Genomic DNA, 16118 nt, shown 5'->3' with positions numbered 1-16118 from the left:
AGTTGGAGAATGGTTGGGTAAATTGTGGTATATGAAAGTTATGGAATATTATTGCTCGGTAAGAAATGACCAGCAGGAGGAATACAGAGAGGGTTGGAGAGACTTAAATCAACTGATGCTGAGTGAAATGAGCAGAACCAGAAGATCACTGTACACTTCAACAACGATACTGTATGAGGATGTATTCTGATGGAAGTGGAAATCTTCAACATAAAGAAGATCCAACTCACTTCCAGTTGATCAATGATGGACAGAGGTAGATACACCCAGAGAAGAAACACTGGGAGGGGAATGTAAATTGTTAGCACTAATATCTGTCTGCCCAGGTTGCATGTACCTTCGGATTCTAATGTTTATTGTGCAACAAGAAAATGATATTCACACACATGTATTGTACTTAGACTATATTGTAACACATGTAAAATGTATGGTATTGCCTGTCGTCGGGGGGAGGGAATAAGGGAGGGGGGGTAATTTGGAAAAATGAATACAAGGGATAATATTATAAAATATATATATATATATATAATAAAAAAAAATTAAAAAAAAATAATAATAATAAAAAAAAAATGGTGTCATCCTTATATAAATTGTTCTTCTGACTGCTTACTTCAGGCCCTTTCAGTGCATATAAATTTTCTCAGGTTTCTCTCAAAGCATCCCTTCTGTCATTTCTTACAGCACAATTGTAATCTAATATGCTATCATTTCTTCAACATTTACTCACATGAGAAGTATCCTTAGTTTCCATTTATTTGCAATGACCTCCATCTTTTCTGTGATCCAAAAATTTCTTTGTACCACTCTTAGGGAGCCATACATGGCTCCCATTTTACTTCTCTTCTAGCAATGATATCTTCCACAGATATCCCAGAATTTCAATCCTCCCTTTGGGATTCCCTTTCCCAGCAATCCCTTGTTCACTCCTCCTTTCTCTATAAGTTTGTAAGAAAACAGGACACATGCCTTTGTACTTCCCTTGTCAGTCTCTTACAGAACACAGAAAATAAGTGATAATAAAACAGGTTCAGTTGATAACTGTTTATTTAGCCTTCATCAACTGATGTCAGACAGTGCACATACCTGATTTAAGAATTTGCCATTAGGATTTTTATTGAGGTTTTTTGATTCACCATTTAGTCCATTTAATTCTTCTGACAAATAAATCCTCACCCCACATACTTAAGAACTATCATTTCATGACTACAGTGACATATGTAATATGACAGAGTAACAACAATAAAAGAAAAATAAACCCTAATCTAGTCTGAACAGTGAATATTTCTTGGCTTTGGACATACTCATAAGAACACTGGTAGTAGAAAGGCTTATCTGAAAAAATTTGGCTTTTGGTCTCACCTCTGCTCATGATTAGCTATATGACTTTTATGCAAGTTGCCTTCCCCTTTCTGCCTCAAGAATTTCCTTATCTGTAAAATGAGGGTACTACCCTATATGACCTCTTCCCTTCCAACTCTAGAATTATGATTCTGTGGTCTGTAAAATGAGGTTAATTGGATGATGTCCAAGATCTTTACCAACTCTGACATTCAACAATGTTGTAACTATGGTACCTAGAAATTGGTGACACAAAAGACCCAGAATATTTTCTGGTCTATTTTCACTTTACCATGGCTCAAGCCTTCAAAAACCTGACAAAATCTCTATATTATGCAATTCAAAAAGCTGGTACCATAACTCCACTCTTGCATACATGACATCCAATGGATTTTATTATTCCCAATTATAAAAGGCTACCCTCATGATTACTTCCTGCACCCCGAGTTAAGTATTGCTGAATGAGAGCCAAATGAGTTGAAGTTTTATTTGTGAGCCACTTTCCAAAGTCTGCTGGTCATTGTGGTTTCCCATACCCTGTCCCAGTTTCTAACTCCATAGTCTTCTCTAAAGATCCATTAGATATCCCGTTTCTCCTCCTGTGTGTCCAATGTCCAAGCCATTCCTGATATGGTTACTTCATGGATATATTTTAATTAGTCCTTGCCTAGACTGGCTGACACCATTCAGGAAGTTGCCCATAAAGTTACATACAGCCATTTGTGACATTTCACACAAACTGAGAATGTAGCACCACAGGCTCCCCTTCTTCCTTCCAAGCATCATGGAATCCCTGATTCAAAGATGTTAATCTCAGGGAAATTCTGTAGTAAGTGAACTTTAAACATTTGTTATAAAATAACCAATGGAAGCATTGAAATTAGATTGCTTTAAGGCTTAGAGTGCCCTCCATATCTTATTCTTGAGCCTCATCTTTATGGGGAAATTATCCCAGCATCTCCAAGGCTATGGCAATGGAAGAAAAGCTGGAAGGTACTACCAAGAGGAAAAAAATTTGAATATAGCCTCTGAAACAGATTGTATGTCTGGATCAGATCCTAGATTAGCTACTTTAGAGAGACTTTCCATGCAATTATAATAGTTAATATTCATATGGTACTTCAAATATCTCATTTCATCTTCATGGTAATCCTAGAATTCAGTTACTATTATTATCTCCATTTTATAGATGAGGAAACTAAGGCAGAGGTTAAATTAGTGCCTAGACCAGAATCATGCAGCTATTAAGTGTCTGAAGCTGGATTTTCCCAGTGGATGAAGCTCTGGGCCTGAAATCAAGAAGAGCTGAATTCACATTTGGCCTCAGACACTTAACTATTTGTGTGATTCCCTGGGAAAGTCATCTTCTATTTGCATTAATTCACTGGACAAGAAAATGACCAACCACTCCAGTATCTTGGCCAAGAAAACCTATTGGCCAGTATTAGCATGCTATGATCCCATAAGGAGTCAGGTAAGACTGAACAACAACAAAAAATAATGCTTGTTGATTTTTGATTAATTGTCAAAGTAGCACTAATTGGGAAAAGACCTATAGAAGTTTCTTTTTGTTTTGATTGTTTTAGAGAAAATGTGGTTTTAGGAAGATGGCAAAACTTTGGAGCAAAAGGAGCTGGGATTGAGCAGGGAGAGGAAAAAAATAAACTTCTCCAATGTTTTTTCTGAGTTTTAGGCCCAGAATAAGCAAGATCATTTGGGGTAGATGTTATTATTGGGATGAATTCAGTCAAGTTACGGAAACATGGTTCAAGCAAATGTAAAGAGAACAATTTTCAACCTAGAAAAGGAGTGGACCTAAGACCTATACAGAAGGGAATTTGCTTCTTTAGTAAGCAAAAGAGCTAAGAGAAATAATTCTGGCATTAACCTGGGAAGAGAAGTAAATGTGAAGTAGGAAGCAGACGACTGCAAAAACATAATTACTGTGCTAACTTCTGCCAAGCTAAAATAAATAACAATACTATTTGTATACCTACCTGTGTATAATCTGTGCTCTGAGAACTCCATGTCCTGCAGAAAGTCAATTGTTTTGTTTTGTTTTTTTTTGCTTTCTAAAAATGTGCATTGAAGAGGACTCTACTAAAAAGGGTACCTCAGGGGAATATAAGAATGTAAGCTACTTGAGGTCAAACTACATCCTCCCTCCCTCCCATCTTTCTTTTTATTTCTTCCTTCCTTCTTCCTTTCTTTTTCTTTTCTCCATCCCTTCTTTTTTTCCCTTCATTTATCCTGTTTCTTTATCTCTTTTTCCTTCTTTCCTATTTTCTTTCTTTCTTTTTCTTCTTCTTTCTTTTCTTTTTTCCCTCCTTTTCTTTCTTCCTTTCCTTGATCATTTATTTCTCTCTCTTTCCTTCCTACCTTATTTCTTTTTTCTTTCCTCCCTTCCTTCTTTCTTCCTTTACCCTTTGTTCTGTTTCTTTCTCTCTTTCCTTCCTTCCTTCTTGCCTACCTGCCTCCCTCCCTTCCTTCCTTTCTGCCTCCCTTCCTTTCTTCATTTCTTCTTTCATGCCCAGAGCATAGCACAATGCTGGCACACAGTAAGTTCTTATTAAAGTTAATTGATTGAATAGATAACCACATGCCTGAAGAAATGGTCTAAGAAAAAAAAATCTTTGAGCAGGGTGATTTCAGAAAAGCCTGGAAAGACTTAGTTGAACTGATACTAAGTAAAGTGAGCAGAACCACGAAAACATTGTACATAGTAGCAGCAAAATTATGTGATGATTAACTAGGAGATATTTAGCTGTTCTTAGTAATGTAGTGATATAAGACAATTCCAATAGACTTGGAATGGAAAATTCCATCCAGAGAAAGAACTATGGAGACTGAATTTGGATTGAAGCATACTATTTCTACCTTTTTCATTCTTTCTAAGGGTTTTCCCCCTTTAGTTCTGATTTTCTTTTACAAGATGAACAATATGGAAATATATTTAAAATTATTGTATGTGCATAACCTATATCTGATTGCTTGCTGCCTTAGGAAGGGAAGAAGAAAGGAAGAAAGGAAGAACTGCCTCAAATAATACAAGATGTGGGCACAAATCTCACATGCAAACTCTCTGCTTTTAAAGATATATCTGCCATATTTTATATAAATAATAGAGTATCAAAATCCACTTCAGCTCTTTTTCACCTCCCTGCCCCCCAACAATTCACAATTTTATAAAAATGAATGTTGGAAACTATCTTCACAAGTAATTAAAAAAATAAAATACTATTAAGTGAAAAACAAAAATAAATTCTTTATCCTTATTCTTACTGCGTGGCACAAAGTAGTCATGAAATAAACATTTCTTGATTCAGATTGGGTAAAATTCCTGGAGCAAAGGTATGAAAGTAAGCGCAGAAGCAAAAGTTAGCTAATGGTCTACCATTTAAGGGCTTTCCTGGGTCATGTTTCATCACATTAGCAAAAGAGTTTTGTTTGAAGATTCTAGAAAAGCTTATTTGAGATAGAAACAAGGAAATACAGTGGAAAGAATGATGGATTTGAATTGGAAGACTTAGTTTTAAGTCTTTGCTTAAGTCTGTGTAACTTTGGGCAAATAAGTTAACCTCTCTAGATCTCTGTTTTCTCATCTATAAAATGGTCATTTTTGGACTAGATGATGTTTAAAGTCTCTTCCAGCTTTAAATATATAACCCTTTGAAAACAAACAATAGCCTCCTATTACAAATAGAGAAACTGAGGCTTAGGAAAGTTTGTAACCTGCCAAATATTCCAAATATTTCTTTAGTCCCAAATTAATCTCTTTTGTCTCTACCAGGTTAATGGGTTTTTAGCAAGCATTAAATGAAAATTGACAAAGAAAAAGATAGAATGCTATGAGCATGTTTTGTAGAGTTGCAAATTCTAGAGAATAATTTGGAACAATGGCCAAAGATCTAAACTGTGCATACTCTTTGATCCAGCAGTCTCACTACTGAGTCCCAAAGTATCCCAAAGAGATCATAAAAAGGCAAAAGGACCTACATGTACAAAAACATTTATAACAACCCTTTTGTATGATGGCAAAGAACTAGAAAATGAGTAGATGCCCATCAGTTGAGGAATGGCTGAACAGGTTGTGAAATATGAATGTAATGGGATATTATTGTGTTATAAGAAATAATGAATAAGTTGATTTCAGAAAAGCCTGGAAAGACTTACGTAAATTGATGCTGAGTGAAATGAACAGAACCAGGAAAACATTGTATATAGTAATAGAAACATTGTGTGATGATCAACTATGATAGGTTTAGCTCTTCTCTGAAATATAATGATCCAATACAATTCCAAATGACTTGTGATGGAAAATGTCATCCACATGCAGAAAAAAGAATTATGGAGACTGGATGCAGATTGAAACAACTATTTTTACTTTTTTATAATTTGTTTTTTGTTTTATCTTTCTCATGGTTTTCTCCTTTTTTCTGATTATTCTTTAACAACATGACTAATATGGAAATATGTTTATACTACAATTACAAAATGTTACAATACAATTATGTTAATTGTACATGCAAAACATATATCAGATTGCTTGCTGTCTTGGGGAGGGGAAAGGAAAAAGGAGAGAGAAAAAATTAGAACTCAAAATCTTGTGAAAATAAATTTTGAAAACCACTTCACATGTAATTGGAATAAATAAAATAGTATTAAGGGGAAATAATGCCATGAGCAAATGAAAATGATCTTTTAAAATTATTATAATAGAGGAAATTATATTTGCCCCATTATTTTCTAAGTTTCAAAACAAGAAAAAATGGGAATATTTTCAAAGTCCCAAGAAGGTTCTTGGAAGAATCAGTGCTGGGACTGTGTGGTATTTTCCTATCCTTCTGGCTAGCTGTGAATGTCTGTTATATGACCCCCTCATTTTATTTATGTCCCATTTTGCATGTAAAATGCCCATTTCACATGATGTAGTCATGCCGTGTTTTTCCTGTCCATTTATCATCATTGCCATTCTGAGATATATAACAATCTATACACTTAAAGAAAACAAACCCTTTAATGAGGAGTCAAACCCACCACCTAAGGGAATTGCTCCTTTTGATTGTATTTTCAGGCCATTAAAATATTTGTTTGGTGATTTATTCTTCCTGTAGACAGATGAATGGATCACGGTATTTTTTACACTGTACTGGAGTTTTCTTTTGCAATAGTTGACTTGGAATTCCTCCCCATGAAACATGCATTCGAATACTTCCTCCAAGTGACACGTGCAAAGTATTATTCATCAAACAGGATTTTTGAGCATACTTCTCATTATTCTTCCAAATTTATTTTTTAAAAACTTTACTCCTTCCATAAAATGAAAATAATACAAGATGTGGTTACAAATCTCACATGCAAACTCTCTGCTTTTAAAGATATAGCTGCCATATTTTATATAAATAATAGAGTATCAAAATCCACATCAGCTCTTTTTCACCTCCCTGCCCCTCAACAATCCACAAATACATAGCTTTACTAGACACCACTTCAGCTGATACTAAATCAAGGTAAATGAGACGAAACTGATTAAAAAGGAAATGAATCATTTGGGGGGGGGAGAGAGCAGTGGGGGAGATTGCATTCCTGGTTGGAATCCTGAACTTTCCCAAATGTGGGTTTATTCACCCTTTGCTAAAAGATTTTGCTATTTACATGGAACAGCAACTTCTTCCTGCTCCAAAGCAGCTAGGTAGTAAATTGGTTAGAGTACGAGACCTGGAATCAAGAAGACCTGGATTCAAATTCAGCCTCAGATACTTAGTAATTGTGGACCTTTGCAAAAGACTCAACCTTTGTCTACCTCTGTTTTCTCTACTATAAAAATATGAACAGTAACAGCATCTACCTCACAGGGTTGCCTTGTGAAGGATCAATGCGACATTTGTAAGATGCTTAGTTCAATGCCTGGTACACCGAACACTTAATAAATAGTTGTTTTCTTTCTTCCTTCTTGCCCACTCTTCTAGAAGTCAGAAAAAAACTAGTTAAATCTAGTTAAGCACTACAGTGCTTTGATTCATCCTCTATGGTAAAAGGGATAATAAGACAATGTATTATAAAATTATAATTATAAAAATATTATAAAATCTCTATATATGTTATTATGAAAATTATATCAGGAGCAAGGTTATTTATACATAGACCATTCTTTAAGTGCTACTAAGGAAGAAATGGCATTTAATGAGGCAGTTCATGATGGGATATAAGATACTCTAGAATAAAGTATTCTCCCATTTTATAGATAAATAACCAGAGAATTTATCCAGTCATACAGTCAGTAAAAGGCAGAGTAGATATTTGAACTCAGGCTTCCTGACTCCAAATCCAGTTCTTTCCATTAGGATGAGAGTACGAAGAATTGAGTTCTAGTCCCAGTTCTATATGTGTGATCTTAAACCAGGTACTTCATCTGTCTCTCCAGTCATAAAAATCAGAGCTTTGTAGATTATAGAACTACAAGGGAAGGATCTTGGAAGTCTTTCTTCAACTATAAATGAGGAACTGAGACCTACCAAAAATAAAAGTGACTTGTCAAGGCCACAGAGCTTATAAGCAGCAAAGCTAGAACATTTGAACACAAATGTTTGAGCTTGAAATTCAAGGTTGAGATGATTTCTAAAGTCCCGATTCACTGTTAGTTTGTTAGTAAGTTCCTCTGCATAAATAGTGAGGATGCTTTTGGGTGTTAACCTGGCAGTATATATTTTTTCTTTTTAAATAGTACTTCCCTCCCAATTACATGTAAAGACAATTGTTAACATTCATTTTCTTTCCTTTTTTTCCCCCTGAGGCAATTGGGGTTAAGTGACTTGCCCAAGGTCACACAGATAGGAATCCATAAATATCTGAGATCAGATTGAACTCAGATCCTCCTGACTTCAAGGCTGGTGCTCTATCCACTGCACCACCTAATTTCCCCTTAACATTCATTTTCAAAAATTCTGAGTTTCAGATTCTCTCCCTCCCTCTTTTATCTCCTCTCTGCCTAAGACAGCAAGCAATTTGATATGATTATATCAGCACACAACTAATGGATACCATAACTGAATAATGCAAAAAAAAAAAAACCTCAAAGAACCAAAGGACCTGTGGATTTAGAAAGTTGCAGAGGTGATTTCAGGACAATTCCAATGGACTTAGGATGGAAAATGTCATCTGCATCCAGAGAGAGAACTATGGAAAGCAAATGTGGATCAAAGTATTGTATTTTTACCTTTTTTTTTTTTTTTTCCCATCCTCAAGGTTTTTTCTCTTTTGGTCTGATTTTTCTTGCATGACATGACAAATATGGAAATATGTTTAAAAGGATTGTATATGTTTATATTATATCATATTTCTTGTTGTCTTGGGAAAGAGGGACATAAGGTAGGGAGAGAGAGAAATTTAGAACACAGTCTTACAAAAATGAATGTTGGAAACTATGTGCATTTGGAAAAATAAAATGTAATGTCCGGATCTCAGCACCAGACCGAGACCTTGATTGTAGGGGAGGAGTTAAGAGGCAGTGTAAAGGGCTAGAACTGAGCAAATGCATTTGGATAATGGAGCAAGTGAGACTAACTGCCAATTGGAAGGTTCCCTATTAACTTGTTTGAAGGTTGACCCTCCCCAGCTATTCTGTGCTGACTTGATTGGTGGGACAAAGAGGGGGAAGTGATATGTGTGGGAGGAGTAGGAAGAGGAAGAGGAAATTGAGATGTTCACACTCAGTCTCTCCTGCCGTTGGAGGGAGGAAGGTGTGTGTGAGATTGCTAGACCTAATCCCCTGACCTTGACTATAACAGATCAAGAATAAAGACGTTTAGTCATCCTGACTCCTGCTGATTTCTGGGAAGACAGAGTTCCAGCAAGGCAGGACTCCCATGGATGGTCAAACATGGAGTCTTTTTATTCCATCTTCTCTCAGCCTTATATACCCTAATACCCTTACATAATAATAGCATACTGCGCATGCACTAACTATATATGGCACATGTGGGACCACATAAACAACTTGCTATTGTGTGTAGATCGCTCTTTGCCCCTTAGTGTAACTCTGCTTTAATTACAACACAGATTGTCATACCCCTTGACTTCTCAGGAAGGCCTAGAGCTTTTGGAGGAGATGGGGAGCCAAACCAGACACTGTCAGCAGGGTTAAAGGGCTTATACCTCACCCAGGGTTCCCCATTATCTGTGACCCTCTATAATAAAATGCTATTGAAGAGGGGGAAAAAATAAAATAAAATGGGGGAAAAAAAAAAGAAAAAAGTTGCAGAACTCTGATACCACAGACACACCCTAGGCTTTACTCATTCCAAATCAACAGGTTGTGATGCACCAAATAAATTTTTCAGTGCTCCATGAGAAAGCCAATTCATTTTGGCTTTTTGTCCCATTAGATATGTTTTGGTTTTTTGAGGTAATCAGAGTTAAGTGATTTGCCCAGGATTACATAGCTTAAAAAGTAGCTGAGGGCAGATTTGAACACAGATCCTGCTGGCTTTGGGGCTGGTGCTTTATCTTTTGTGCTATGTGTTATAAAGTATAGTATTTTAAAATTTACAAAATGTTTTATCTCATTTGATAATGTACCTGTTAACTCATTTGACCTTCTCAATGACCTTATGAGATAGGTATTTGGAAGGGGGAAGAAAGGAATAATTATGTATATGGTGTTTACTATGTGCCAAACACTGTTGTTTTAGTAAGTACTTTATAAATATTATCTTATTATTATTATTATATCATAATATTATATCGTATATTGTCTTATACGGACGATATAATAATCCTTCAGATAAATGGTATAATTATCCCCATTTTACAGTTGAGGAAACTGAGGCAGATGGAGGTGAAGAGTCATATACCTAAAAAGTATCTGAGACTGAATTTGAACTCAGGGTCTTCCTGACTCTAGACCCAGAGCTTTATCTACTGCACAGATCAGCTGCATATTGCATTCCCATTTTACAGAGGAAGAAACAGACTAAGTTAAGGCATTTTTCCATGGGTCACATGGCTACTAAATGTCAAAGGTGGAATTTGAAGCCTGATTTTCCTGACTTCTGCCCTCTCTTTAACAGTGCAGAATCAACTCTATATTGCCTCTCTCTCTCTCTCTCTCTCTCTCTCTCTCTCTCTCTCTCTCTCTCTCTCTCTCTCTCTCTCTCTCTCTCTCTCTCCTCCTTCTGTTGTTTTTCTCCTTCCTTTCTAGATCTATAGGGGAAAAGTCAGAGAGAAAGGAAGAGAAAAAAGAGAGAAAGGAAAAAAGAGAGAGGAAGGAAGAGAGAAGAAAGAGAAAAGAAGGAAGGAAGCTCTGTAGGATAAAATATAGTAGGATTAGCTTTCATTAAATGACTGTGGATACAATCTCAGTTAATTAAAATCATTGCAAGAGAAATAAATTTAGCTGGTCCTATGCCCTAAAAATAGAGAACAAATTTTCATAACAACATCTTTCAACTATAAAAAAAAGTAGGAAAAATGGTCCCCCTAGTGTGCTACTTATGTAGAAAGCATTCAGAATTTCTGGAGTGAAGGAAGTTCTTCTGGGCAAGTGTTGATATCAACATGAAAACTTCATTTCAGTAAGGCAGAGAAACTACTCTTAATGTCCTCATCCTGTTTCTTTTAGCTCCTGTTTTAGGGTCAATGAAGCAGCTCCAAGTATGAGACAAAGAAAGTTAGCCTGTTCACAGAATACTTTTAATAAATTCCAAGTTGAAAAGTATGTACAGAGATCCCTAGACTACATATAGAAGTGCCAAGAAGTGTCAGTCTTTTACACCCCTCATGCTTTGAAAAAGATGACAGGCTGATTCTCATAGAAAAACACCTTCAATGATGTTTGTTCTTCCCTATTCTTGTATAACAGTCCTTAGAGTGCAGAAGTAGGAAAGGGTTACAAAGAATGTCTAACAATCATTATAGTTAAAACCAGATTCTGGTTTTATGGAATGGAAACAAAAACAAAAAAAGCAAAAACAATGTTAAAGTTGTTAGTATAATTCACTACTAAAAAACCAGTCCACTTTAAACACCATCTAATCTAAATTCATAAGCACAATCATGATTTTGTTTTGTAATGATAACAATAATAATAATAATAATAATAATAGCTAAAATTAATATGGTACTTTAAGGGCTACAAAGTGCTTTACAAATATTATCTCATTTTTTCCCTTATTACAATTTAGGGAGAAAAGTGCTGTTATTATCCCACTTATACAGATTAGGAAACTCAGTTAAACACAGTTTAAGTGATTGAATCAAGGTCTCATAGCAGTAGGCTGAATTTGAACTCATGTCTTTTTGATTCCAGATTTAGCATTCTATCCACTGAACCACCTAACAGGTTCTAAAACATTGAATTCGAACTTTGGGAGTCTGGGAAAGCAGCAGAAATGCCTCCTAATTGCTTTAACACGGTCTTTTTACATTTTGAGTAATTCAGTTCATCCCTTTCCCCACCTCTCCTTGTTTAAAGTAGATTAGTTGAAAAGTGGAAAAAACATTATTAGACTTGGAAATAGGAGAACTTGCTTAAGTAACTATATGATCCTAGGCAAGTTATTTATCTGGTCTGAGCCTCTGTGTTTTCAATCTATCAAATGGGGATTCTAATGCCTACACTATCTACCTGGTTTTGTTTTACAAGTGCTCTAGAAATGGAAGTCCTGGCTGTCTGTCTATCTATCTGTCTATCCATCTGACTGTCTATTTGTCTATCTATCTAATCAAGTTTCAAGCTTGAAACTCCCATAAGATTTTTTGAATACCCTCCAAATTTTGGGACACCATTTGGTAGAGTGTGGGATCATTTCAATATTAGGATGCCCTGAATCATGTGACAAGAAGTGGATTTGATCAGACTTAAGGGTGAGGGCTTTTGAACAAAAATCTCTGTAGCCCTGTAGGCTGTAGCTCTGTAGCACTGTAGGATCAGTGTCTAACAGATTTATGTGCCTATGGCTCCCTTCAGAAAAGGAAAATTTCTTAGTAGCACATAGGAAAGAAAATAGAAGAATAATGTTGAAGGCAATTTTTAAATCAAAATGTTACTAAGAAGACTTCCAGTTGAGCAGGTCAGGAAATAAAAATCCTCTTATTGCAAAGGGATGGATCTCTCTTCCATGTGACCCCCCCTTTTTTTTCTGCTTGTTCATTCACAGTGGCATTTCCAAAGATGGAGGTGTGCTTCAAGCCTATTCACTGTCAGAAAGTTCATCCAGAATCAGAAATTCAACAAAGACGTAGTTACGTGTTCTATGACATTTAATGGGAGGAATTCCAGAATGAAAATATCATTTGATAGCAACTAAAATAATACCAAATATTTGAGAAGATCCAAAATATGGAAATTTGATATTGATCAGGAATATTGATGAAGAAAGAAGGGAGAGCAGGAATTGATCTTGAATTAAATTTGATCTTGAATTGATTTTGTTTTTTTTTTAAATCTTCTTTAAAATTATATTATTTTTCAAATACACATAAAAATAGTTTTTTTTATTTAGAATTTTTTCCCACAGTATATATGCATGAGTAATTTTTTTATAATATTATCCCTTGTATTCATTTTTCCAAATTTTCCCCTCCTTCCCTCTCCTCCCTCCCCCCTGTCCATCATTGATCAACTGGAAGTGAGTTGGATCTTCTTTATGTTGAAGATATCCACTTCTATCAGAATACCTCTTCATACAGCATTGAAGTGTACAGAGATCTTCTGGTTCTGTTCATTTCACTCAGCATCAGTTGATGTAAGTCTCTCCAGGCCTCTCTGTATTCCTCCTGCTGGTCATTTCTTTTTTTTTTTTCATTTTATTTTATTGTATTTTTTAAATTTTTATTCATTTTTCCAAATTATCCCCTCCCTCCCTCCACTCCCTCCCCCCGATGACAGGCAATCCCATACATTTTACATGTGTTACAATATGACCTAGATACAATATATGTGTGTAAATACCATTTTCTTGTTGCACATTAATTATTAGCTTCCAAAGGTATAAGTAACCTGGGCAGATAGACAGTAGTGCTAACAATTTACATTCACTTCCCAGTGTTCCTTCTCTGGGTGTAGTTATTTCTGTCCATCATTGATCAACTGGAAGTGAGTTGGCTCTTCTTTATGTTGAAGATTTGCACTTCCATCAGAATACATCCTCATACAGTATTGTTGTTGAAGTGTATAGTGATCTTCTGGTTCTGCTCATTTCACTCAGCAACAGTTGATTTAAGTCTCTCCAAGCCTCTCTGTATTCCTCCTGCTGGACATTTCTTACAGAGCAATAATATTCCATAACCTTCATATACCATAATTTACCCAACCATTCTCCAATTGATGGGCATCCATTCATCTTCCAGTTTCTAGCTACTACAAAAAGAGCTGCCACAAACATTTTGGCACATACAGGTCCCTTTCCCTTTTTTAGTATTTCCTTGGGATATAATCCCAATAGTAGCAATGTTGGGTCAAAGGGTATGCACAGTCTGATAACTTTTGGGGCATAATTCCAGATTGCTCTCCAGAATGGCTGGATTCTTTCACAACTCCACCAACAATGTATCAGTGTCCCAGTTTTCCCACATCCCCTCCAACATTCATCATTATTTGTTCCTGTCATCTTAGCCAATCTGACAGGTGTGTAGTGGTATCTCAGAGTGGTCTTAATTTTCATTTCTCTGATCAGTAGTGATTTGGAACACTCTTTCATATGAGTGGAAATAGTTTCAATTTCATCATCTGAGAATTGTCTGTTCATATCCTTTGACCATTTATCAATTGGAGAATGGCTTGGTTTCTTATAAATTAGGGTCAGTTCTCTATATATTTTGGAAATGAGACCTTTATCAGAACCTTTACTTTTAAAAATATTTTCCCAATTTGTTACTTCCCTTCTAATCTTGTTTGCATTAGTATTGTTTGTACAGAAACTTTTTAGTTTGATGTAATCAAAATCTTCTATTTTGTGATCAATAATGATCTCTAATTCTCCTCTGGTCATAAATTCCTTCCTCCTCCACAGGTCTGAAAGGTAGACTATTTTCTGTTTCTCTAATCCATTTATGATCTCATTCTTTATGCCTAAATCATGGACCCATTTTGATCTTATCTTGGTATATGGTGTTAAGTGTGGATCCATATCTAATTTCTGCCATACTAATTTCCAGTTTTCCCAACAGTTTTTTCCAAATAATGAATTATAAAAATAGTTTTTAAAATTCATTTTGTAAAACTTTGTGTTTTATATTTTTCTCTCTCCCTCTCTTATCTTTCCCTCCCCAAAACAGCTAACAATCTGATGTAGGTTACATATGTTCAATTCTTTTAAAAATATTTCCAAATTTTTTATGTTGTGCAAGAAAACCAGACCAAAAGGGGCAAAAAACCACAAGAAGCAAACAAATAAGCAAAAAGGTGAAAATACTATGCTTCAATCCACATTCTGGATGCAGATGGTATTTTCCATCCCAAATCTATTGGAATTGCTTTGAATCACCACATTGTTGAGAAGAGCCAAGTCCATCACAGTTAGTCATCACATAATCTTGTTGTAACTGTATACAATGTTCTCCTGGTTGTGCTCATGTCACTCAGTTTATATAGGGGGCTTTCTAGGCTTTTTCTGAAATCACCTTATTCTTCATTCCATATGGAACAGTAATATTCCATTACCTTCATATACCATAACTTATTCAGTCATTCCTCAACTGATGAGCATCTACTTTTTAAGTGATTTTGAATCATGACTCCTTTTGTCCGAGAAATTTGTACTTGACCCTGGGTATATAATCATATAAAATAGGTATATAAATCAAACATTTACTGATAATAAATCATAAAGAAATTTATTCCAAAACAATTCTTTATTATGCATATAATGTTACCATTTATTAAAGACAAAAGTAAATTTGCATACTGATGAAATGAACGTGCTTGTTTATTTTTACATAAAGAATTAAATATTGCTAGAATATTTGATACTGCAGGACACAGAGAATTCAGAAACCCATTACTGTTACCAAATTTTTCATGACCCTCACATTCAGTTACATGACCACATAAGAAGCTTTGAGTTAAGGGATTCATTTTAGATCATAAAGAGAAGCTGATGAAAATAAAAAAATATGCCTCTCAGCCCCCAGCATCACCTGCTCCCTAGATTATCTCTTTGACCTGTATGCTAAAACCCATTTAACAAGGAGTAAAACTTTTTGTTACACAATAAAATGAAAATTTTGTAATAATTCAGCAGATCTCAGACATTACTGATGTGTATAGTCCATTCACTGATATATACTGCATTCCTTTTTCAATCATATCATTTAAATAACATCTTATGTATAATAGATCATCATAAGAAATATGTTGTAATTTATTTGCACTTTGCAGGTGTTCTTAGACCACCAATATCTTTATTTGGCTTACTATTTGTGTGACTGGGCAAAATTCTTAACTTTTCTAAGCTTTAATTAACTGATATGTAAACTTAAAAGATTGGACTGAAACTCACATCAAGTCCTCTCCATATCTACTCTAACATTCCTAAGATTGTGATGTTCTAAGATTCACAATCATATGTCCCCTCTGCGAGAATGTTTGTGATGAGAAAATAGGTCATTGCACCAGAATGTAGCTTAAGATCTTCAAAATCACTATACTATTCTCCAAATACAATAGAGTTCACGCTTCCTCTCATCCAATTCTAGGTCTATATGTAATCTATTTCCCAGGTATAGGTATTTATGTACTAACTCAATGGAAGAACCATCTAATTACACATCATTAATGCTAC

This window comes from Sminthopsis crassicaudata, chromosome 1, assembly GCF_048593235.1.
Source record: "Sminthopsis crassicaudata isolate SCR6 chromosome 1, ASM4859323v1, whole genome shotgun sequence".
Classification (NCBI taxonomy): Eukaryota; Metazoa; Chordata; class Mammalia; order Dasyuromorphia; family Dasyuridae; genus Sminthopsis; species Sminthopsis crassicaudata.
Note: the sequence above shows the minus strand (reverse complement) of the source record.